We start from the raw sequence: 23,517 nt of genomic DNA, 5'->3' as shown, positions 1-23,517 counted from the left end.
TTTTAGGAACTTCTTCATAATGTGCCATAGGCAAAATCTGTGTCGAGTATTAGGGAATACTGTACCAACAGCTAGAATCATAGCTCTATCTTGATCTGTGATAATTGTAAATGGGGCACGTCCGCCCATAGCTCCAAGCCAAGTCTCAAAAACCCACTGAAAAGAATCTTTTGTTTCATCCAAAAGCAGTGCACAACGAAATTGGATTGATTGCATATGGTAGTTAACTTCAATAAATGGGGCAAATGGCATTTCATATATATTCTTACGATATGTGGTGTCAAAGAAAACCACGTCACCAAAATATTGAAACTGTGTACGCGACTAACCATCCACCCAGAAAAACTTAATGGCCCTTACTTCATGATATATCTGTATTGCATAAAAGAAATTAGGACCCTCTATACTTTTCTTCTTGAAAAAATGAAGCACCGCGGTAGCATCACCTTTCACCGGTTTCTTGTATTCTTTCGAGGGGCCCAAATGGTTCCAACAATCCCTATCATCAAAATCAGTTTGTATTTCGTCAAGTATATCAACAACTTTATTCACATGTACACCACCATCACGAAATGAGTCAATCAACATCTTAGCTACAGCAGGCATATTTCTATTAACAGGCATACGCATCCATTTTGCCGGACTAACCAAGTTGTGATTGTGCTTGCAACTAAATTTCACCACTTTCCAGATTCCACTATTTTACTGCTTTGTCACCCTCATTGAAGCAAGGCACCCACATTTAACTGTATTTGTGTTTCTTTTTCTCACTTCTTTCTCAGTTCCATCCATACTCTTATTTTTGCCTCCTCGATCTCTATAAACCCCAAATCGCGAGCAAGTCATTTGACAACTACTAACTTCATCCAAACGAGAAAATGAGTTTTCAGAGCTTCGAATTACGGGACTAAATCCAAATGATTTTCCGTAATCTATATATAATTGTTTTGCAGCCTAAAGAGTTTCAAAACACATTCCCAAACATGGTGGCTTAACAATTTCCACTTCCACTTCAAACTCGGGAGGTTGAACAGAGGAAGAAAATGTCGCAAAAGGCTCGGGTACTACAAATAAATGTGTCCACATCTAAACAAAAAACAAAAAAACTAACACGGTACAATAATACAATATTGAATTCGTTGGTAGAAATCGAAAATAAAATTGAAAAATTAGCTCACCTGAACCATATTCTTCCTGCTCTCAAACTTCATCAATCAATATGGAGTCGACCATTCCTGCAAATAACTCATGCAAAATGTTCCATTAGCCAACCACAATCAATAAAATTACCCAATTAAAAACTCCATAACATTAAGTTCCTCAAAATTCAAAATTAACACCAAATTCCCATATCATATAAAAGCCTATATAAAAGTCTTATTAAAAGAAACAATGCTGTAAAATCCATATATTTCAATTAAATTTCTTAACAAAAAATCCTTAGATATATATAGACAAAGGAAGCTTGCTGCATTCTCAAATGATTCACAATTAACACCAAATTCCCATATCATATAAAAGCCCAATTAAAAAAAACAAAATTTAATTTAAAAAAAACTTGACAACAAACAATCGAGATGATACTAACTTCCAAAAGTGGCGTTGATAATGCAAATGAAATTGAGTAAAAGATCGAGAAATAGAGAAGAGAAATTAAGAGAGATCAACTCGAAATTTACCTCAAAAGAAGCACACGAACTGCAGGTGACCTGATTTTGGAGTGGTGGAGAGAGAAGTGGTGGAGCCAACTGATTTTCAGAGAGAATAGATAGTGGAGAAGGAAGAGTTTGAGAGAGAGAAGTTTGAGAGGAGTTCTGGATCTAATTTTGGAGATTTTCATTTTTTTGTTTCAAAAAAATTTATTTCCCGAAATTTCGTTTATTTCAAATTTGGCTAATTGAGACTACCCCATATCTGTTGGATTGGAAACAGATCAGTGGATTGGAGTCACTGTGCCTAGAATGTGGCTACAGTGACTGTGCCTCTATCATATCCTACCCCTATATCCCTATATATATATTCTTTTGTTAACCGGTCAAAGTTTTGTTTTGGATGATGGGCTTATTTTTATATTATAACCTTTGGCACATAAAGAAACAATATATATTTTTTATTTTGTTTTTGTTTATCTTTTTTTTTTTTTTTTTTTAAGGGAAATTTTATTAATAACGAGTATTACAAATAATTAAGACAAGCATGCAACAAGTTGCACCGCAAGTCCTTTCTGAATAGCAAATCAGATCCTTTTAAAATCAAATTGGTTAGAACCAGCTAATCCAGCTATCATAATGTTACTGTCAAGACCGACCCTGAGGACAGTCCGCATAGGCGGGCTGTCTGGGGCCCCAAAACGAGGGACCCAAGTATGAAAACATTTGTGCACTATTGTTCTTTTTAATCTGGCCCAAACTTATGCTAAGCCCAAATATGAAGCCTTAAACACACAATAAGCCTACTATCACTGTTATAAAAATTGGTCTAGGCAGTCTTTAGGCGCTAGGTGGTGCCCAACCGACTTGCCTAGGCCCTAGTCGTTTAAAAAATCGGTGGACCAACTAGGCGGGTCTAGACGGACCAATTAGGCAGTCTAGGCGGCCTCTAGACGGTCTAGTCAAGTTTTTTTTTGAATGATTAAATGTCGAAAAATAAAGGCCTATGTAGACTTAAGATTTGAATGAGTTTAAAAGACTTAAGTCTAATGTAAATTATATGCCACTATAACAAAGAGTATGTTTTTATATGAAGTCAATATTCCTCAACTATTACGCAAGTATTTTTGTTTGTGTTTATTTTTTGAGTTATGGTAAATGATTTTCTTAATTTATTGTAGTATATGTGTGTATTACTATATATATTAGGAAAAAAACACCGCCTAGCCCATCTAGGCACTGCCTAGAAGGCCTAGGTGTAGACTTAAGATTTGAATGAGTTTAAAAGACTTAAGTCTAATGTAAATTATATGTCACTATAACAAAGAGTATGTTTTTATATGAAATCAATATTCCTTAACTATTACGCATTTTTGTAATAAGTATCTTTATTTGTGTTTATTTTTTGAGTTATGGTAAATGATTTTCTTCATTTCTTGTAGTATATGTGTGTATTACTATATATATTAGGAAAAAAAATCCGCCTAGCGCCTAGCCGTCTAGGCACTGCCTAGAAGGCCTAGGTGCTAGGTGCTCTCCCACCGCCCGACTACCGCCTAGCGTTTTTTAGAGCACTGCCTACCTACTGTTATGTTTCGCCCCAATATTGGGCTCTAAATTTAGCCCAAACATGAAGCCTTAAACAAACAATAAGCAAAAGCCCAAAATCCCTTAGGAACCCAACGTATGCATCCTATTTTAACTAGCTGACCCATCATTTTTCTCTCCAAAACAAAAACAAATTGAAAAACTAGTAAACCAAACCAGTTATTTTTCACTCAACTTCACCAAGTCATGCACTCCTGCCTCTTCACTCCTCTCTCTTTTCTTGTTTTGGATGGTGTACCTTTCTCCTGTGACTCTTCGATAGGGGCCACACTTTAGGAACTCGCCTAAGGCCCCGCAAAACTCAGGGCTGCTATTGGTTACTGTCTATAACTTTCTTAAGTCTCTTGAGGAGCTTAACAAACTGTTGTCCCAATAACCTAAAAATGTCAAAACTGAATGGAATAAAACAATGTTGGTTAGCCCTATAAGCATCTTCATACTTATCAATCTTCCTTATCGCTGCTCTTTTAGCTATTTCACCCACCTCAAAGTCATCATTCCTCAGCCCTACCAACAAAAAGACTCCAAGTACATCAACACATGCATATTTCCCCTCATACCAACTATAAATCAAGACATCCGTAGGCCAAAGTGTCGATTTGCCCTCATTCGGATTAATGAGAAAGCTAACAGGAGCCTCTTTCTTCATTTATATCCCAACCCTCCAAAATGTATCACATAAAATATCTCTAACATGATCATGCCAATATTTAAAACTGGGAAAATGTCTACAATGTGTTGCATGGTCCCCAAAGACATCTAGTCTACTCTTTTTGCATACAGGGCAAAGTCCACCATAAGAGTATAAAGGAATCATAATACGGTATTAGAGAATGGCACGATATTGTTGTCAAAGTCTCTCCATCTGAATAGCAAGTAGAAAATCTTTTGCATGTTCTAACTGCAAGAATCCAATGACCGCTTTTTGACTCTCAGATAACTCAAACTCCCTCTCAAAACCAACAACAATTTTACCGTAGAAAACTGCCTCCAAAACTTTTTGTGGTTTTGAGGGGACTATAATGATAATTGTTGATTTGTTGTTATGTATGCAAACACAACTAAACCTACAATTGTACCAATACCTTGCTCAAAAAATCATGTTGATGTATAATTCAAGCAAGGATTCGTACCCATACCTAAACACTTGAGCATGTTATAATAATAGTATTGAAATATTCTCTTTGGAATCATTTTGGTGAGAAGGATTTTTATAAAAGTTTTTACACTATACTTGAATTTTTTTTTACCTTAACTTACAAATTACGTAAACTTAACTCTTAAACACTTACACAAAGAGAATTGAGAGAGAGAAAGAATTGTGGAGAGTTAAATCCACTCATGTCAAAAGCAACTACTATTTCTAAGGACTTCATCACTGCATCTCTAATCCTTCTTGGGTTCATAGACAAACTCGAAGACAAATTCGAGTTTTGATCCTCAACACGGTGAACTCATCTCTGTGAACACCCTGTTAGCATGAGGAATTGAAGTGATATTTTATCTCTAAAATATTCATTCAACTCCTAGCCTTACTCTACACCAGCCTTCCAAAATTCAAGGCATGTTACTACTATGGAGTAGCGCACGCGATTAGCCCCAGTGTCACCTGGGTCACGTGCACTACTTTATATTGCATTCCAGACTCCAAACTTGGTTGCACATTGCCATTTTGTGACAAGATGTAAATTAAAATTTGTTCTACCTAACCAAAAGAGCAAAAGACTTAGGCCTCCAAAAATGGAACATGTTCCTCACATGAGCATCATTAACCCTCCACAAGGGAGGGTTCAGCTCATGATCCTAAGAAAAAAAAAACTAAAGAAGAAAGAAGATGATGAAGAAGAAGAAGTTTCTTATTTCCCTATGGAGAAGACTCCATTAACAACTTACAAGGTTTTCTCAAACTCAAACATCATATGAATTCTTACTTACCAAACTATTAATTTCAAATCTAACTTAATGGAATGAGTGCAAAACATAAGTGCTCCACTTGTTGCTCCCCTTAGTGCTCCACTTAGTGCATTTAGTGCTCTTAGTGCTTCACTTTGGCTTTGTCTCCTTTAGTGCTCAAATAATGGAGAAACTGATAAGTGATAAGCCCACGTGTTTTGACCAGTGGTGGGTCCATGTAGGCCCAGGTTGACTTTTATAACTTCATGTCTTTGCGTAGAGCTCGCCGAACTGATTGTTTTGACAATTCACTTGTTAAATTCGGAGTCCAGAATCACAAGATATGAGCGTTTGAAGTTTTTCAACTTTTCAGCATAGTTGTCATGGTTTGACCCAGAAATGATCGGTGTTAAGTCCACGGGCTTTATTCTGGCCTTTTTTTTATAGCTTGAAATGGGCTGAAAAATAAGACTTCAAGTTCAAGCACTATTCTGTACAGCGTTTTCATGCTAAAATGCAGGTTTTAGTAAAATTTTGTCATTAACTGTTGAAACCTATGAAAGCATGAAAATGCATTTAATTTACATTTATTAAACACATAATCAACCAATACGTAGTGTCTCTACGAGGTTTATAACTCAATTTTGGGTGCTTATCAGGTAACATTCACAGCCTGAGAATCAAAGTCAAAATCAGGAAGACAGAGATGCAATGCACTGGTACCATCATCAAGAATCTCACCTATATGCATTAGACGACAACTCCTAAGAATGTGATTCTGAAGCTCAAAAGTCTGAAAGTGGGAAGCCACAAAAGAAAATCCAGAGACATCAAACGCACAATAGATTCCTAACCCACCAAGATGTAATGGAAACGTCACTAAACATTATTATAGATCAGCGAAGCCAGGACCATCAGAAACTATAATATCCTGAAGAACATGGCGAATATGTCGGTCAAAAGTCTTAGCTGCCTCCCTAAAAAAGGATGGTGGACAAGTACAAACTATAAAAACCAATGTAGAGAGCCCTGATAAGTAAGTTTTAATAGTGTAAAAATAGTAGTTAAAATAGTACTAAATCATTCTAATCAATTTTATATAATACTCTCTAAACATGTGTTGAAGAGGAGAGTAATCGTGTTCTCCACTCTTGCTTGCACGTACTTGACACGAGTTTAGAGTAAACAACTATTACACTAATGAGAGAGTAATATGATTTATGAAAACAATAAAAATAAGTGCTAAAACAGTAGATAAATATTGATGAGAGAGGGATAAAGAGAAGTTCAATCCACCACGCGATTCGATTGACTATTAGTTAGTTATCGAATTGCTTGTTCGATCCCTAGTGAACACCAAATCGTCTCAGATCAAGGCTTCACTAGCCTGAGAGTTTAGCTCCCCCACAAATCTCTTTGATGGTGGCTCTAAACTCTAGTTCTCCGTTATTAGCTCTATCTCTAGACACTTCCAACGAATAACTTGAAGTTCTTATGCAAAATAATAACTAAACTACTAACAAATCATCATCACGTGGCTTCATTAACCCTCTTTAATGGAGGTTTTAGCCTTGTGTCATTGGATTAATTAAACTAAAACAATAATAAGAAGACATTAATAAGAAAGAACTTGAATTAAATTGAAGTTTGGAGGCTACAATTATAAAACCTTAATTATTTAACTAAACTTAAACTAAACTAAAGAAAGGGGAGAGAGAGAGAGAAAGAAAGAGAGAGACCTAATTAAAACTAAACTATACTAAATAAGAGAGTAACTAAGTTTTGTTTAGCCTTAACCCTCTTTATATAGAAGAGGGTTAGAGTTATATTTTCGTGCATGGGCCAAAAAGGGAGATTTTAGGCCTCTAATGTGAGCCCTAAGTTCATTAGGTTAAGTCTAAACAGGCCACAGTTGCTGGAAATTATTTCAGTGCCCTTTTCATCCATATTTACAACTCTGATTAGGGCAAGGTCGGGTCCATTAGAAAGCAAATTCTGAGTCGGTCGTTTTGACATAAAATGGGCCCAATTTTGAGGCCAAAGTCTAAAGATACACCCATTTGAAGTTCTGTTGACTTTTATGTTTTTTTCTACCCAAATTGACTTTGACTGGGATTGAAAATACTTTTTCTTCTTGATTCTTGGGCTTTAAATATAGAACTCTTCTATCAATCATCTTGACTCATTTTCCATGCAACATGGTATTTTAAGCACATAAACAGCTTCAAGACCTGAAATACACAAAACCACGTAAATAGTACTAACTCTTATTTATTATAAACATAATTGCCCTAAATGTAATACTATTAAGGGGTTTAAACTACACTTTTGGGTGCTTATCACACCACCCCCAAATAGCATTTTTCTTGTCCTCAAGCAAATATGAGAAATAAAAACAAATAAGTGGTAAAAAATGTGGTCTTAACTAATCTCGTTTCGCGGAGTGCGATTGCATTGACCATATGCAATAAGGCCTTAAACCACTAGGAATTTCCTAGTGGACGAGTTATAGCCTCGTGATAGTTTTCCAGAGAAGATACTCACAAACTTTATTTATACTACAACAACTAAGAAATAAAAGCAATTGTCCCCTAATTTATCTCAGATATATATACATCTCACTAGTATTTAAACAAGGATCATCAATATAACTTCGAAATTAATACATGCATAATAATCAAATCATCTTAAGATAAACAACTATACAATGAACTATGCTATGAAATGCAATGACAGGTCTGTTTCTGAAACTTTTGGGTAGCGTGCCTAAGTAGGTTCTCATAAAGAATGTATCAAGACATATAACACTCTGATTTTTCCACTCCAGTTTGCTAACTCCAGTGTGCAGTGGGCACATATTTCCTCACAATCTCAATGACAATCAAAGGAAGTTGAGATCGATCAAACACATCTACCACTTACTATCACACCAACCTATTCCTAATTGAGTTAGAGGTCTTTATTAGGTGATATGGGGCGTAGGTGTTGGTTAAAGAAAGAAGAAAATAGATAATAAAAAAAAAAAAAAAAAGTCTGAGATAATAGGGTCTTCAAAATATAAAACTAGAGAAAACCTTATTCTTACTTTGCTTCTACACTTTGTTTTCATCCTTAGCCCTTTTGTTTTGGCTTTTGACTCCTTTGATTATGTTTTTGAAGTTCTAACTTTTTATTTTATTTTATTTTTCTTTTAAAGCAGCTAACTAATTTTTGTTTACACAAGTTTTTCTCTTCTCTTTTCTTCACTCATCATATTTCTTAGACTTATCCAGATACGTAGGCTGATTTTATTTTTTATTTTATTTTATTAAATAAAGGATTTGTGGTTTGTGAAAAGTCTAATGAAAAGGCTCAGTGAGGCGACTAGCAGAAAATATACCTAGGTCAGAATTTATGGCTATATCAATCCAAGGAGGATCTAAATGTTCGCTTAGAATATGGTATGGTGATCAAGCAAGTGGATGTGTGATTTATCTACTCGGATTTGACTTCTCCCTTGTGTCATCACTCAAATATTTCACTCTTATGAGGCTTTTAGGCTAGATGCTCACAGGATATGTATTAAGTACTCTAACCTAGGTCTTAAAAAAATACTGCCAAGTACAATCATAGATGCTCATGCAAGATGTTCGTGAAAAGATGCAATGACTATTACCTACATATTAATCTAAGTTTCAAATATTAAATCCTAATTCAAGTACTATGTGAGATTTCTATAATAATATCATTATGGAGAAGGGAACAATACCATCACTAAGTGCATAGTATAAACTATTTTTTTAATTTTTATACTTTTCTATTTTTTATACGATAATTAATACGTAATATACAACCTCATATGTGCTTAAATATTTATAATGTGTTTCTATACCACCCTAAACAGAATCATGCTTTGTCCCCAAAGTATAAAATAAAAATAAATGATAGAGAGTACCATAGAAACGTGCTTGTAAATGGGAGGACCTGAAAAAGAATGTTAACATATACTAATATAATAATATAAGGAAATAAAAACATATGCAACTCCTATATGAGTTCCTTCTGTTATGGGGATGACATGAAATAATAAATAGCGCTTGGGACATAAGCGGACTCTAACAGAAATAAAATAATATCATAAGTTCATAAATCAAGCATGCGCATATCATGGCTCCTATAGGATTAGCTTATGAAATTCTATGAAATAGTAAAATTTCACGTAATTAAGGAACCTAATTACATTATGCATCCCAATTAATCAACAATGTCTATGGATTCAATATTTTGATATATACAATTTTAATATGTAAACGTACAATATGCTAAAATTAAATACACCACCCCCAAACAATTTGTGTGAAGGGGGTTCATGAAATAATACAATAACACAATTAAATTACGTAACTAACTAAGCTAGACTCTACTGGAGTAAACATGACAAGCAAATAGTGGCAAAAAAAATTTAAAATGAAAGACCAAAATACGCCACCCCAAACAAAATTTGAAAACTCTTTATAAAGTTTAAAAAAAATTGTGGCATATACTCCATTAAGGTGGATATTTTACAAAAACTTGGGTCTTTTTAAAGTCAGATTCCCTAATGTTTTCAAGTGAGTGATGGATTCCTTCTAGCCCCTCATCTACAATCTTGTTAAGGATGTAGGTACTACAACTTAACGTACATGAAACAACTGTTCGCCCAAGGAGTGGTTATTTGTAAACAGCAAGTCCTTGAGCCGTCTTGTGACATCAGTGGAAATATCATCATCTAAAGTTATAGTGAACACTTTTTCACTCAAGTTCCAACTTAAAATGCTACTATAAATGGCCTCAAAGATCGTGAATTCAGTATTATGGTATTCAGGCATAGGAAAACTAATAGTTCTCTTATTCAGTTTCCATTCTTGATCTACAAAATGCGCCGTAATGCAAACATATCCCATGCTTTGATCCGTTGTCTACAAAGTTGATGTTAGGCACACCTTTCCAGAAATACTTTGCAACAAACTTCGTAACACAGATTTCTCTTCTTCAAACTTTTCCAATACAATATCCTTTATAGTGTGACGTGAAATAGGTTCAAGATGAGGGTTAAAGGAATGGACCCATTGCTCAAAGTGTGAATCTTCTGCCCAACTAAATGGCAATTCAAGCTTGATAACAAGTTTAGCTGTGTCCCTACAAGCTCGAGCTTGATCCAAAGGAGAATTAACAACCACTTCTCCAGGGGGTGTAGTTGTGACTTGTTCTAGCCTAATTTGTGTGTGTTCTTACTAAGACAACTTTCTGTGTGTCTTCTAAGGTGACTACTGACTAGTTCCGTTTGAAGCAACGCAAGACATCAACTTACGACAATACCTGCACTGGGCTTTAGTTTCTAGAGTGCCATCATCTTTTTTAACATCATCAACATCAAAATGATTCAAGGAATCTGATTTGCCTGGATTGACCCTCCTTTTTCTGGATGATGTGGCTTCATACCCATTAATCATATTTGATGGGTGAGAACTTGCAGATTCTGTTGGAGGTGGCATCATCGCCATAAGCGGAGAGGGACAGTCCTCTACCTTCGGAATATGTTCTTGAGGAAGCATACAACATGGCCATATATATCAAATTCCATTCTAATGTAAACAGCCTGACACTGTTCAACAGATTCTTTATCAATTCAAACCTTATTCACTGATTCCATAAACTTCAGAACGACCTGAAAACCAACCACAAACCATAAGAATAGCGTATTTACATAGTTCTCAATGGTAACTTAAAGACTCTAAACTAGTTATTCTTAAAGGAGCATAGGCTTTTCAAGAGTTATTACTTATACCTGGACCAATAGCCAACACCTTTTTTAAATTCAACAAAGAGTGTTTTGACTAAAATCTTTGTCAATGACCCTTCCCATTATCTACTCTGATCACAGTCTCATCTTACTTAATACTGAACCTAGTACTATAAAACTTAAAACTTTCAGCCTACCTGGACTCTTGACCCATCATGTAAAGAAGTTGACCGTGATACATACCAATGATCCTATTACCATTGCTAATAATCTTAGTACTGTAAAAATAAGTTAACTCAGTGGAATGAAAAATCATTTCAGAAAACTAGATTTCGAAATCCAAACCTTGCTTCAACAGTTATCTGAGATTCAAGTTGTAAATCCTGGTGACAACACGTTGGCTTTAGAAGATGAGATTAGACGAAAAATACTCGAGTTATATCTCATACAGGAAGGTTTTTGGGGTGATAAATCTAGGTATCTAAAATTAGCTTTAGGAGATAATAATACTGATTTTTTTTACATTAAAGTGATTTATCTCGTAGGCGTGCTAATCTTATTCTTAGACTCAAAGATGAAAATGAAAACTGGTAAGATACAAGGCAAGACAATGGAAATTACGTTGTCGACTTCGTAACAAATCTCTTTACCTCTTCTGAACCAGATCTTCCTGAAACTTTTCTTTCATAGACCCCCCATATCGTAACTGACATGGACAATGCATACCTTTGCAAACCTATTAATTTAGAGGAGTTTTATGATGCTTTATTTTCGATGGAACCTTGTAAAGCCCCAGAGCAAGATGGGTTTTATACCTCTTTTTTATCAGGATAATTGGCCTTTTCTTTAAAATGGTATCTATAACATTGTCCAGGACTTCTTTGACAATAATAATCTCCTGTCCGTATTTAATGAAACTAATATTATTCTTAGAATAGAATAGAAAACCCTATTCAAATAAAAAAATTACCAGCCCATCACTTTATGTAACATCGTATATAGAAATATCTCTAAGATATTAGCTACTAGGCTAAAACCTTTATTAGATACGATCATTTCTCCTTTCCAATCTGCCTTTGTTAAGCATAGGCAGATCTCTGACAACACCATCCTTCTGCAAGAGATTTTGAATAAGCTCAAAAAGAAGAAGAAAAAAGGTGTCCAATACAATTTGGTTTTTCGGCTCAATGGATAAATGGGACAAGTGTTTGTGATGTAGATTAAATTGGAGGAAGCTTTAGTTTATTAAATCTACTCTTGAATTAAACAAAACAAATAAACCTAAAAGACAACTCTTTTATTGAATCTCACAGCTCATAAACTTCAACACTGAGGAACCCTAATTACGAGCCCTTTTATTTATACTAAACCTAGAAACCAATAGAAAACAGTTACCCAGTCGTTAGGTACTGATATAGACAGTTCCTGAACAGAAGAAAACTGAAGATGGCGATCTTTGATGATAAGGAAGGAATCGTGATGATATATCTTAGGAGTTTCCTTCTGAGATATAATCTTCCCATACATGATGGGACATTATTATCAACAATAAAACTTACCTCTCGTAAGATATGGTCTAGATTCATACTTCCATAAGAAGAGAAATCATAATAGGAAGGCAGAGTCCAAAGTTGGAAGTGGACTCACAAGCGGTGAAGAAAGCCCTAACCCTAGGACTCTCGTAGCTCTTTCTATATAAAGTTATAAACCAAAGGGATTCGCTCTTAGGAACTACGCAAAATAGGGTTTGATTCTCCATAATAAACAAGGAGATACGTAGGCAACCGTCAGACGGTTCAACCCTGAACTCACAATCATCTCATCCCTTCTCCATTCATTTAAAGGTTCCAAGATCACACGACACAGAGGAAGATCAGGAAAAACTCAAAAAATCCCCTACATCTAGTGGTGCCGTGCGTAGGGGGGACGAAAAACAGGTAAAATAGTTTCGGGGCGATTGATTTAGCCTAAAAACTCTTACTGTTGTGATGGCAGAAGCAAAGAAAACAAAAGGTGGCGCTACCACACGCAGCGTCGCTGTGAGAGAAGAAGAGCATGAGACACCTGAAGGAGGGGACAACGCTAGTCACCACGATGCGAACAACCCCCTCCAGAGACCCATGACCAACACCGACGCACCAGCAATTCCCGGTGCAGGCCCCAGGAATAACACTCAAGAAGAGCGTCAAAATGGTGAGAATGCTGTCCTCAGCAACCCAGAGTCTGTTCAGGCAAGCCAGGCAGTACAGGTTTTGGAACAACAAATGAGCAATCTTGAACAAGAAGTATAGATGCTGAGGCATTTGTATCAATCTGACATAGGGAAGGAGCCACTCATCGATCTCGATGATGAAGACCTTCCAGAAGGTGGTCGTGCAAAAAGCCCAATGCGTAGGGGTCCAGCTCGACGCGAGACATCTGAGTCGGAATACAGCAACTCAGATGAGGACTCGGATACAACATCCGAACCAGAGTCAACCAACCAAGATCATAATGTCGACCCTCGACACAGAAAAATAGCCCAGACTAAGAAGCATTCTACCAAAGAAGCTGCACGGGAAATTGAGAAGAATGACCTGATCCGTCAGATGCATCGGATGACAGGCAATGGTAGAAAAATGCAAGACTCCCTTGTTCAATCCTCCATAATGGTGGCAGGCAGATCTCCTTTCGCATCACGGGTGACGAGGAAACCATATCCCTGTGGTTACAGACAATCGAAGTTCAGTGTCTTTAGTGGCAAGTCAGATCCGGTAGATCACGTATTCAGGTATTGTGCCACTATGGGACAATATGAGAGATATGACCATGTCATGTGTCAAGAATTCAAAGCCTCTTTGTCTTAATCTATGCTCCAGTGGTACCACAGATTACCTGAGTATTAGATCAAGTCCTTAGAAGAACTATTTAGGACCTTCATAGATAGGTACTCATGCAGCAAGCATCAACCTAAACGGATCGATGCATTGTTCAACATCAAGAAAAAGGATGGAGAGGCATTGAGATCCTACATGCAACGGTTCATGGAAATTTCCATCCAAATAGAGTCTTGTGATGAATAAACTGCTATAATAGCTTTTAAACAAGGGTTGGATGAAAACAACGCCTTATTCGGATCTCTCTCTAAGAAACCACCCCGTGATTTAGAGGAACTCCTTGACAGGGTTGACACTCATGCGGGGTGGGAAGAAGATGTCCTGAACAGACATTAAGAAGCGAAGAAAACAAGTCAGACAGTTCCTGGAGTTTCTTAAGAAGGCAATGGAAATTCTTCCCCTCAAAAATCAAAGAGAGGCCGTAATCGTGGTCGCCAAAGGGCTGAATCCCCATCAAAGGGACGAATTCCCAGAGGGCAATACCAAAATGTAGCCAGTAGTGTAGATGGAAAGCAACATAAGAAACCACGTGTGGAAGGAACTGAAGAAGCTCTTCCCTCAATGGACAGAAACTTCGCCCCTCTGGACAAAATGCCAGATGAAGTTTTGGACTCGATAAAAAATCAGAGTTACCTCAAATGGCCAGCTCCGCTTAAGCTAGGTTCCCTGGGTACCAGAGACCAAAGAACCTACTACAAGTTCTATAAGAGTAAGGCTCACAGCACCAGAGCCTGCAGGACCCTGAAAAATGAACTACATGATCTGATTGAAAGGTGGTATTTGAAGCAATTTGTGGCACACGAACAGGCAAATGTAGTACAACATGAGGAGATTAGCACGTCCGTTCAGGACCCCCTAGGTACTGGACCGCTCAACGGCTGACTCCAGATAAATATGATTTCTGGTAAAGCAAGTAAACGAAGTAGACAAGTCACTGACAAGGGTGCGCGATATCAAATGTACATCGCCAAGTAGATAAGGATCATGAACAGCGAGCTGACTACAAGAGCTCAGGTCAATACGGTACCCCAGAAAGATCCGCTCATTCTTTTTACTGATGCTGACTGCCTTAACATCCAAAGCCCACATGAGGATGCACTGGTTCTCACACTCTCTTTTAGAGATTATGATTTGCATCGCATATTGGTAGACCCAAGCAGTTCAGCAGATGTACTCTACTATGATGCATTCAAAAAGTTGCAGATCCCAGATGCGGAGATGGTTGCCACTAACTCCAACCTGTATGGATTCAGTGGGGACAAAGCTCTCACAGTTGGGGAGATCCAGTTACCTATAACCACTAGTCCGGTAACTCTTATCATAAATTTTGTTGTGGTAAAAGCTAGCACACCATATCACATGATTTTAGGGAGGACCTGGCTACACAGACTCTGAGCCGTTCCCAACACCTATCACCAATGTCTAAAATTCCCACATCATGGGAAAATTGAGACAATCAGAGGAGATCAGGTGGCTGCCAATACGTGTTATGCTTTGGTAACAAAGCAGTCCCTACTCCCTTTTGAACCAATGGAGGTGGTGCAAAATGCCAAATAGCAATTAAAGTTGGATCCCCCTCTCCCGGACCTGGTCCCAAGAGAGAGGGAGGATCCCCCCTCACTAGAGCCGTTGGAGGAAGTGGATATTGGGGGAGGCAGCTCGCCAAAAACCACTTTCATCGGTACCATGTTGAGTTTTAGAGAGCACATGGATCGATATAGTTCCTCCGAGAGCACAAGGACGTGTTTGCTTGGTCGTTTGAAGATATGCCAGGAATTGATCCCCATGTGGCATGCCACCAACTCAATGTCTGCAGTGATGCAGTAGTAGTCAAGCAGAAACCAAGGAAAATAGGTGCTGACAGATCCAAAGCTGTAAAAGCCAAAGTTGAAAAGCTGAAGGCAACTAAATTTGTCAAAGAAATCAATTTTCCCACTTAGATTTCTAATATTGTCCCAGTAAGAAAGAAGAATGGGTCATGGAGAATCTGTATCGACTTCACGAATCTGAACCGTGCATGTCCGAAGGACAGCTACCCTCTGCCACGAATTGATAAATTGGTGGATGCAACGGCTGGACATGAACTATTATCTTTCACAGATGGGTCATCTGGTTACAACCAGATCCCCTTGCATGAAGAGGATCACAAGCATGCCAGTTTCACAACCGAGGATGGCATGTACTGCTATCAGGTTATGCCATTCAGACTGAAAAATGCAGGGGCTACATACCAGCGATTGGTAAACAAGTTGTTCAAAGGGTTGATAGGTGACATTGTGGAGGTGTATGTAGATGATCTTTTGATCAAAAGCCTAAGACGAGGAGATCATCTTTCCCACCTGAAGCGTGCAATCGACATTCTTAGGGAGTATCGCATGAAGCTCAACCCTGCAAAGTGTGCTTTTGTTGTCTCATCAGGGAAGCTTTTGGGGTATCTAGTTACTAAAAGAGGAATCGAGGCAAACCCAAATCACATCCGGGCACTCCTAGATATGCTCTCACCTAAAAATATGAAAGAGGTTTAAAAAGTTATGGGCAGGTTAGCACTCTAAACAAGTTCATCTTTAAGAGTTCAGATAAGTGCAAACCTCTCTTTCAGTTACAGCGAAAAAATACCTCATTTGCATGGACAAAAGAATGCGAGAAAGCATTTGATCAACTCAACACATACCTGGGAGCACCACCAATCCTTTCCAAGCCATTTGAGGGAGAAGTCTTAGGTATTTATCTTTGTTCGTCTGACTATGATATCAGTTCTGTACTAATACTCGTGGATGAAAAGAAGGTTGAAAAGCCTGTCTATTTCTTGAGCCACACGCTTCTTCAAGCAGAAACAAGGTACCCAAAACTTGAAAGAGTCGCTCTAGCACTTGTTTTTGCAGCAGAGAAGTTGCGACCATACTTTCAGTCCCACACTATCAGAGTAATCACAGAGTACCAATTGCGGTCAGTTCTAGAAAGATCGAACATTTCAGGGAGGCTAGCAAAATGGTTTGTGCAACTGTCAGAATATGATATTATTTACGTCCCCAGAATCTCAGAGAAGGGTCAGGCACTAGCAGAATTCTTGGGAGATTTCCCAATGACCTACACAGGGTACGACTCAACTACCCCCAGTTCAGATGATCGCATCCAGCCTGAATCTCCAGAAAACCATCTAGATCCCTCAGAGCCAAGCTTCGGGTGGCGGTTGTTTGTAGATAGATCTTTGAATGACAAAGGCACAAGAATTGAAGCTGTGTTAGTCACTCCTGACAATATGCGATTGGAGAAATTCATCTGGTTAGGTTGGAATGCTTCCAACAACAAGGCAGAATATGAAGCCACTCTTGTTGGCCTCACAATGGCTCTCGATCTGGGCTTGAAACACCTCACAGTTTTTAGTGAGTCACAGCTGGTTGTTTTTCAAGTTGATGGTGGATATGAGGCCAGGGATGAGCGAATGGCAAAATACCTGGAACTGGTAAGGGGCCTTAGAGCAAGTTTGAGAATATTCAGTTCTATCAGCTGCCTCGGTCAGCCAATAGACACGCAGATGCTTTGGCATATGTTGCCTCAATGTTGGGCAACTGCGAGTCTCGTTCAATCCCTATCGAGTTCTAGGAGAAATCTAGCATTCAGGTCCCAATTACAACAGTTTGTGTTATTCCAGCCATTACTCCAACTTGGATGGATCCATATAAGTCCTACCTCAAAGAAAAGACACTCCTTGAAGATAAGAATATAGCAAGGCGTCTGCTTACAAAGATACAAAGATTCACGCTCGTAGGAGACGATATGTACAAGAAGTCCTTTCTAGGACCTCATCTCAGATGTGTAACGCCCATATTTAAAATACGTATCTTATTTATTTATTAATTAATTAATTTAATTATTTATTTAAAATTGGTTGGATTGGATTTGGGATATGTGGGCCTGGTTTCTGGGCCCGAGTCTGTGATGGGCTTGGGTTTCAAACCCAAGTATATAATCACATTGTTCTAGAGAATAGGGTTTTTAGAGAATAAAAAAATAATAAAAATGGAGGCAGAGATAGAAGCTGAATTTCTAGAGCATTGGAACGCGACGATTCGGACTAGGAGGATTCTTAGAGCTTGGGATTAAGGTGAGTAGATTAGTTTTTCTATTTCACGTAAAATTTTATTGTTCAAAGTTTCGCTCATTCTTCGGTCATTGTTGTTTGTCCTATCGTTGTTAAACACTTGTTAAAATTGTCGTTGTTAAATTTTGGTTAAACGGTCATGGTGGAAATTCAGAAAAATTGAGGTTTGAACTGTCGAACCTTGTTTGGGCCCGTCAATGGCGGCTTAAGCCCAAAGAAAAATATCGGCTAGTAAGTGGGTTGAACTGGTGTATAGTTTTGATGGTTGGCTGATGTCGGGGTTTATGGAGGGATGTTGGGTTGTGGTGGTACACTGTTAGGGAGCTGTTCCAGCTCTGAAGGGGCGTCAATGGCGTCTCCCAGCCAAAGGAACGGAATCGTCCTGTTCATATTTGTTTAAACTATGTTTTTGTGATGTTAAACTGTGGTATTTTGTTATGGGATTGATTGATGAGTGGGTGATGTTTCGATTTGGTGGTGGTTGGAGGTTGACAGTGGTGCGGTCAAAGCTGTAAATCCAGCATCAATGGCGTCGCCTGCGCATTTTTATTTTGAACCCTTATGGTTGTGTTGTTGTTCTTTGTTGGTTTGAGGTTGGGTAGTGATGTCAGATTAAAGGTTGGATTGGGGGATGTTGAAAGCTTGAAGCAAGCCATTAATGGAGGTCGAAAATTTTGAGATCTAGAATTGATGAAGGGTTTGGATTTAAGGATTTGAGGTTTTTTCCTTAATTAAAGTAGTAGGGGTTTTTCCCCTGAGTATTTTCGATTTGGTTTGGACGAGTGGAGATTAGTGGTGGCTGGTGGTGGCCGATTTGGTGGCTGCTGGAGGGAGAAGATGACCGGCTGGGCCTTGGGCCGGTTTCGGTTTTTTGGGCCTTAACTTATTAGTTGTTGGGCCGAAATTTCTATTTTTGATTGGGCCCGGTTTTGTTTTAAGTTGTTGGGCCCTGTTTTGTTTTAAGTTGTTGGGCCATTTCTAGATTAAGCTCTATGGGCCAGTTTCATTTGTTTTGATTGGGCCCGGTTTTGTTTTAATTTGTGGACCAGTTCAATTTAAAGTTTTTGGGCCAGTTTCTAATATTGTTCGGGGCCAGTCCATAGGACTTAATAGAGACCCAAATGGGTCTTTGAACATTTAGACTTTCGGGTTCTAAGGTTTGGGCTTGGCTAGTTAGGTCCGAACCATTACCTTGGTCATGAGCCCATGAGCCATGCACCTTGATCTTAGCCATGAACCTGTTGGACATGGAAATGACGTGTTGACTTTGACTTTAACCGTTGACTGTTGACCGTTGACTTTTTCCAGTTTTTCACATATTTAAGAATATGGACAAATATAGTAATAAAATATTGTCGAAAATTGTACAACTTTGTTTGTCATTATCTAATTAAGATTTGACGTAAGTAGTGTGTAAAGAATATAAGATTGGCACGTAACCAGAGGAGAATTATGATAATAAGACTTAGATATATATGTTTTTATGAGTATTAAACTACATACGGACTTAGATTCATGGACTTTAGATTTTTGGGGATTTGATTGTGAACTGTGGACTGTTTAATTGTGCTACGTTTTATGTTGTAAATGGTATGGACAAATCAAATGCTAAAATGCTGTGGAAGCTTGTATAAATTTGGTTGTCATTATCTAAGAAAGATTTGACGTTGATATTGTGTATATTTTGACACGTGACAAGATAGAAACTTTAGGAGATATAATATTCCTAAAATGCTATAAAAATGTATGCGATACGTTTGAAGCAATTGTGACATTATATAATATGTTGGGATATATATATTAAATGCAATAGTTTTGGAGAAATAAATGTATAAACACTCCATTATTTTATCTGTGAGATGCTACTAGGAGGTAGTAGAGTATTTTTGGATATTTCCCACGGGAGTGTGGCGTAGTGCAATAATATATTGGTATGTGAAAGAATGAAAGTGGTTATGAGATACTAGCAACATGCACGTGCTATGCACGCGATGTTAAACAAAACTTGTCGAAAAGTGTAAACAGAATTTGGGTGAGCACACTTACAATTGACATTATGTCTGAACAGACCCACTGGCAGCCGTTTAAATTTTGAATTGAATGGAACTCCATTCCTATTTGATTTTCAGACATACCTAAGCAATAAATTTTTAAGTATAGCTCAAAATAACATGTACTTTGAGCCTCTCATCACAGCAAGTGCACATTGCAACGACAAAGATGAAAAGTTAGTGCATCAAAAGCACCTATGTAACGTTATTCACTGAAATCAGTATCCAACCGTTAGGTAAATAGGTAATATGCAACCGTAAGTATTGAATTGGAAGAATGGGACATACACTCCAGAGTTGAGTCATTTGGTTTGTTAATCAATCATCCAAAATGGAGTTACAATGGCATATGCGGTACAACGACATACTCAGTCTACATAGGATATTACATCAATATAAGAATTAAAGTACACCAATAACAAAAAGAAATAGGTCACTCTGACTTGTCCTCCACTATAATAGCTGGTATGTTGCAACCATCTACTCGCAAGCAGATAGGCGTAGGTAGAGTGAGACGGGTGGGTAATCTATGAAAGTACGTTCTTCTTATGAGTGTTCATGCATTGGGCGTTGGCTTGAAACTGAGCCCCAGATACGACCATAAACTTAGCAATTGTCAAAGGGAATGATTCTTGTATAGTAACTGTATTATGAAATGGAATGCATCATACTCACATATATGCAAGAAACCATCAAGAATACAACCCATTGAATTCATTGATACTCCAATATTAACCGAGTATCTTTGGGATGAACTTAATTCAGTTAGAAAAAATTTCTTTACTCATTTAAGTTGAAAATTATGTCAACAGTCAAGTCACAAATAATAATTCAAAAACTAACGAAAATGCAAATTCAGTAACAGAAATCACCTTCCTCACGACAAAACATAAATTCAAATAGGAAATATTAATGATTTTGGCAATGTCGATTAACTTTTAAAATTTACTAACTTATTGAAACCTAGAGTTCCAAAATTTGTTGGTATGTTTATACAGTGAACAAATCGTATATGAATTATACTAAAAAGATTATAAACACAAAAGCATATATTCAGGCCAAAGACAAAAATCACTAAGTGGAATTTATTATTACTATAATCTACACCAAGTTTAAGCAATTTCTTCAACGGTGTAACTTTTTACATTTCAATTACACATAACGCAAATCAACTAAATGAAGGTGGAATTATTCACTCCAATCAAGTTGATGAGTCCCAATTCTAATAGCATAACTACATGTTGAGCCAAGAAAGAGAACTATTTTTACAGGAAAAGTTTTCACCAAGTGATTCAAAGTATAAATACGATTAACTAATAGGTTCAAAGCAATAGAAAACTTCAACATAGAAGGCTTGATTTCGATACACACACAAAATAACTAAGATTATAAAATACGCAATGTCGCCAAGCTAGGTAGCTGACAGGTGAGTACCAACTTACAAATGTGCATGGAATTCGCAGTAAGTCAAGTGGTCTTATTGTACTTATTATTGTGTACACTGCAGAGATAATTGACTGGATTTCACGACTATCTACGGTTGAGGTTTGTGGTTTACTGTTTAGTAATAGAGTTTACAATGAACCATTAAGAAAAGTCATCAAGATGAACTTAACACCAAATTCCATCAAGGTTTTATATATATATATAAAATAAAACCCCACATATTCAACACTAAACTGCCCAACACAAAACATGTTCTAAAATCAGTCTTAAATCCCATCATTTAGAAATATGTACCATTAAAGTTCATTTAACATAAGGAAATCAATAAATAGACACTCAACATGAAGATGAACTTACGGGAGTTCCGGTTTGCCGATCCGTCAACCATATTCTCCTTTCAACGTGCAACCCGTGATGTTTGTGCACCTCCTATCTTTTTGCCAATTTCAAATTTTTGTTTGGCCACCTCAACAGTTCAGCCACAATCCCTATTCACACCAAGCTGACAACTAAGGTCAACAATGTTGACTGACATTAGAAACATGAAACAAAAAAGAAAAAATCAACTAATAATGTAACCCTAAACGATATCACACCTCGCTATTCATTGCCCTTCTCTGGGAAAGTGATTTTGGTCCAATCCTATTATTCACACCAAGTGACGACTCTGACCAACAACGCCGACTGACATTAGAAACATGAAACAAAAAGGAAAAAATCAACTAATAATGTAACCCTAAACGATATCACACCTCGTTGTTCATTGCCTTTCTCGGGGAAAGTGATTTTGGTTCCCTTTTTCCAACCTGGTCTGATCTCTATTGTCAGGATTTCCTCTACTAGTGTAGGTCTCCTATAAATGCAAAGCAGAGCACACAATTAGATCAAAAAAATTTGGAAGTTATCGATCAATATCATCATCACATACAAACATCTTCTTTATTTTTTTACTGGTAGATGTTTTTATTAGTATATATTAGCAGTAGAATAGTAGATTCATTACAATTAATCTCACCAAACACAGAATTCAAGCTTTTAATGTAAAAACCAACGAAGTTCCGTATAAATTTGTAAAATGCAGCCTTCCAATTGCCTCCCCCAATCTTCTCCAAAAAATAATAATAAAATTAAAAAGATAGAAGAAGAGAATGAATGAGGAGGGCATCAACGCAAAACAACTTCTTCAATGCTAATAATCTGAAAAGCCCACCTCCTTCACTAAGCTGACTAAATATTCTAAATGAACATCACTACTTTCGTTTCCTTGACCTTGAGACACCATGCGTTCTTCTTCCGATAAACTTTCAGCATTACTTTACGAAATTAGAGCGCTTGCTTTCTTGACCAACATTTTCTAGCAAACCATCCCGTTCGAAAAGCGATTAAGAGTTACTACACCCTTGTGATAATCGAACACAAATAGGCATCCCCTACATGAAAAGATTTCTAGAAGCACTGGCATTGATTTCAGCAGTATCTACTCCCCCCACCACCAACAACGATGCCTCTTGTGTATTTCCGATATATTTATCAACCATGTCAATTTCTTTGGAAGAAGTAATATGTTCATCTTTACCGCTGTCAACCATATTCTCGGTGAAATTAGAATCACTACTCAATTCTGGAACCTACGGCATAGATTCAACCTTCTCCACCTAACTGGATGGGTTACCCATATTTTTGTCGTGATCATGATCCACACGTCCTTCAGAAGTTTGATCTTTCAAGTTCAGAGATCCAGCAAAAGCGTCGAGGTCCAACATTTTAATTTATTATAATCGTTTTTTAGTATTACTCTTCTTCTTCAACGGACACAAAGCGTACTAAAAACCATGAGACCAAAGTGCAAAATGAAAACTTTGTAACAAAGTTCATAATAAAGATAAAGTTTTACCCGAGAAGCAGAGATAGTAGAGTTCACAACCACAGCGCATGCAAGGATATTGTCTGAGAAAACAAAGATAGTGGAAATCTGGTTTGTGCAATCGTGTTGGTTTGGAAGCACCCTCTCTTCAGGTTGCGAGCAAAGTAATAATGTAGTCACCGCATGGATAGGCGGTGTAGTCCTTTTGGAGTAGTCCTTGAAGCAAGCTGAACAAGATAGCTCTTCCGGTTTTTCGTGTCCGGACTG

The 23,517-nt window shown here is 37.5% G+C and overlaps 1 long non-coding RNA gene across 1 annotated transcript; it reads right to left on the bottom strand.

The window, feature by feature from the left end:
• Positions 1-9,647: 9,647 nt before the first annotated feature.
• LOC147505001 (uncharacterized) lies at positions 9,648-11,718 on the bottom strand. Its single transcript, XR_015220511.1, has 2 exons — positions 11,562-11,718; positions 9,648-10,836 (listed from the first exon to the last, which is right to left on the bottom strand). It is a non-coding gene; the product is annotated as an uncharacterized LOC147505001 (long non-coding RNA).
• Between the last annotated feature and the right edge of the window lie 11,799 nt (positions 11,719-23,517).

Source organism: Coptis chinensis, chromosome 4, assembly GCF_015680905.1.
Source record: "Coptis chinensis isolate HL-2020 chromosome 4, ASM1568090v1, whole genome shotgun sequence".
NCBI lineage: Eukaryota > Viridiplantae > Streptophyta > Magnoliopsida > Ranunculales > Ranunculaceae > Coptis > Coptis chinensis.
The sequence above is the reverse complement of the archived record's forward strand: the minus strand, read 5'-3'. Positions and strand labels throughout refer to the sequence as shown.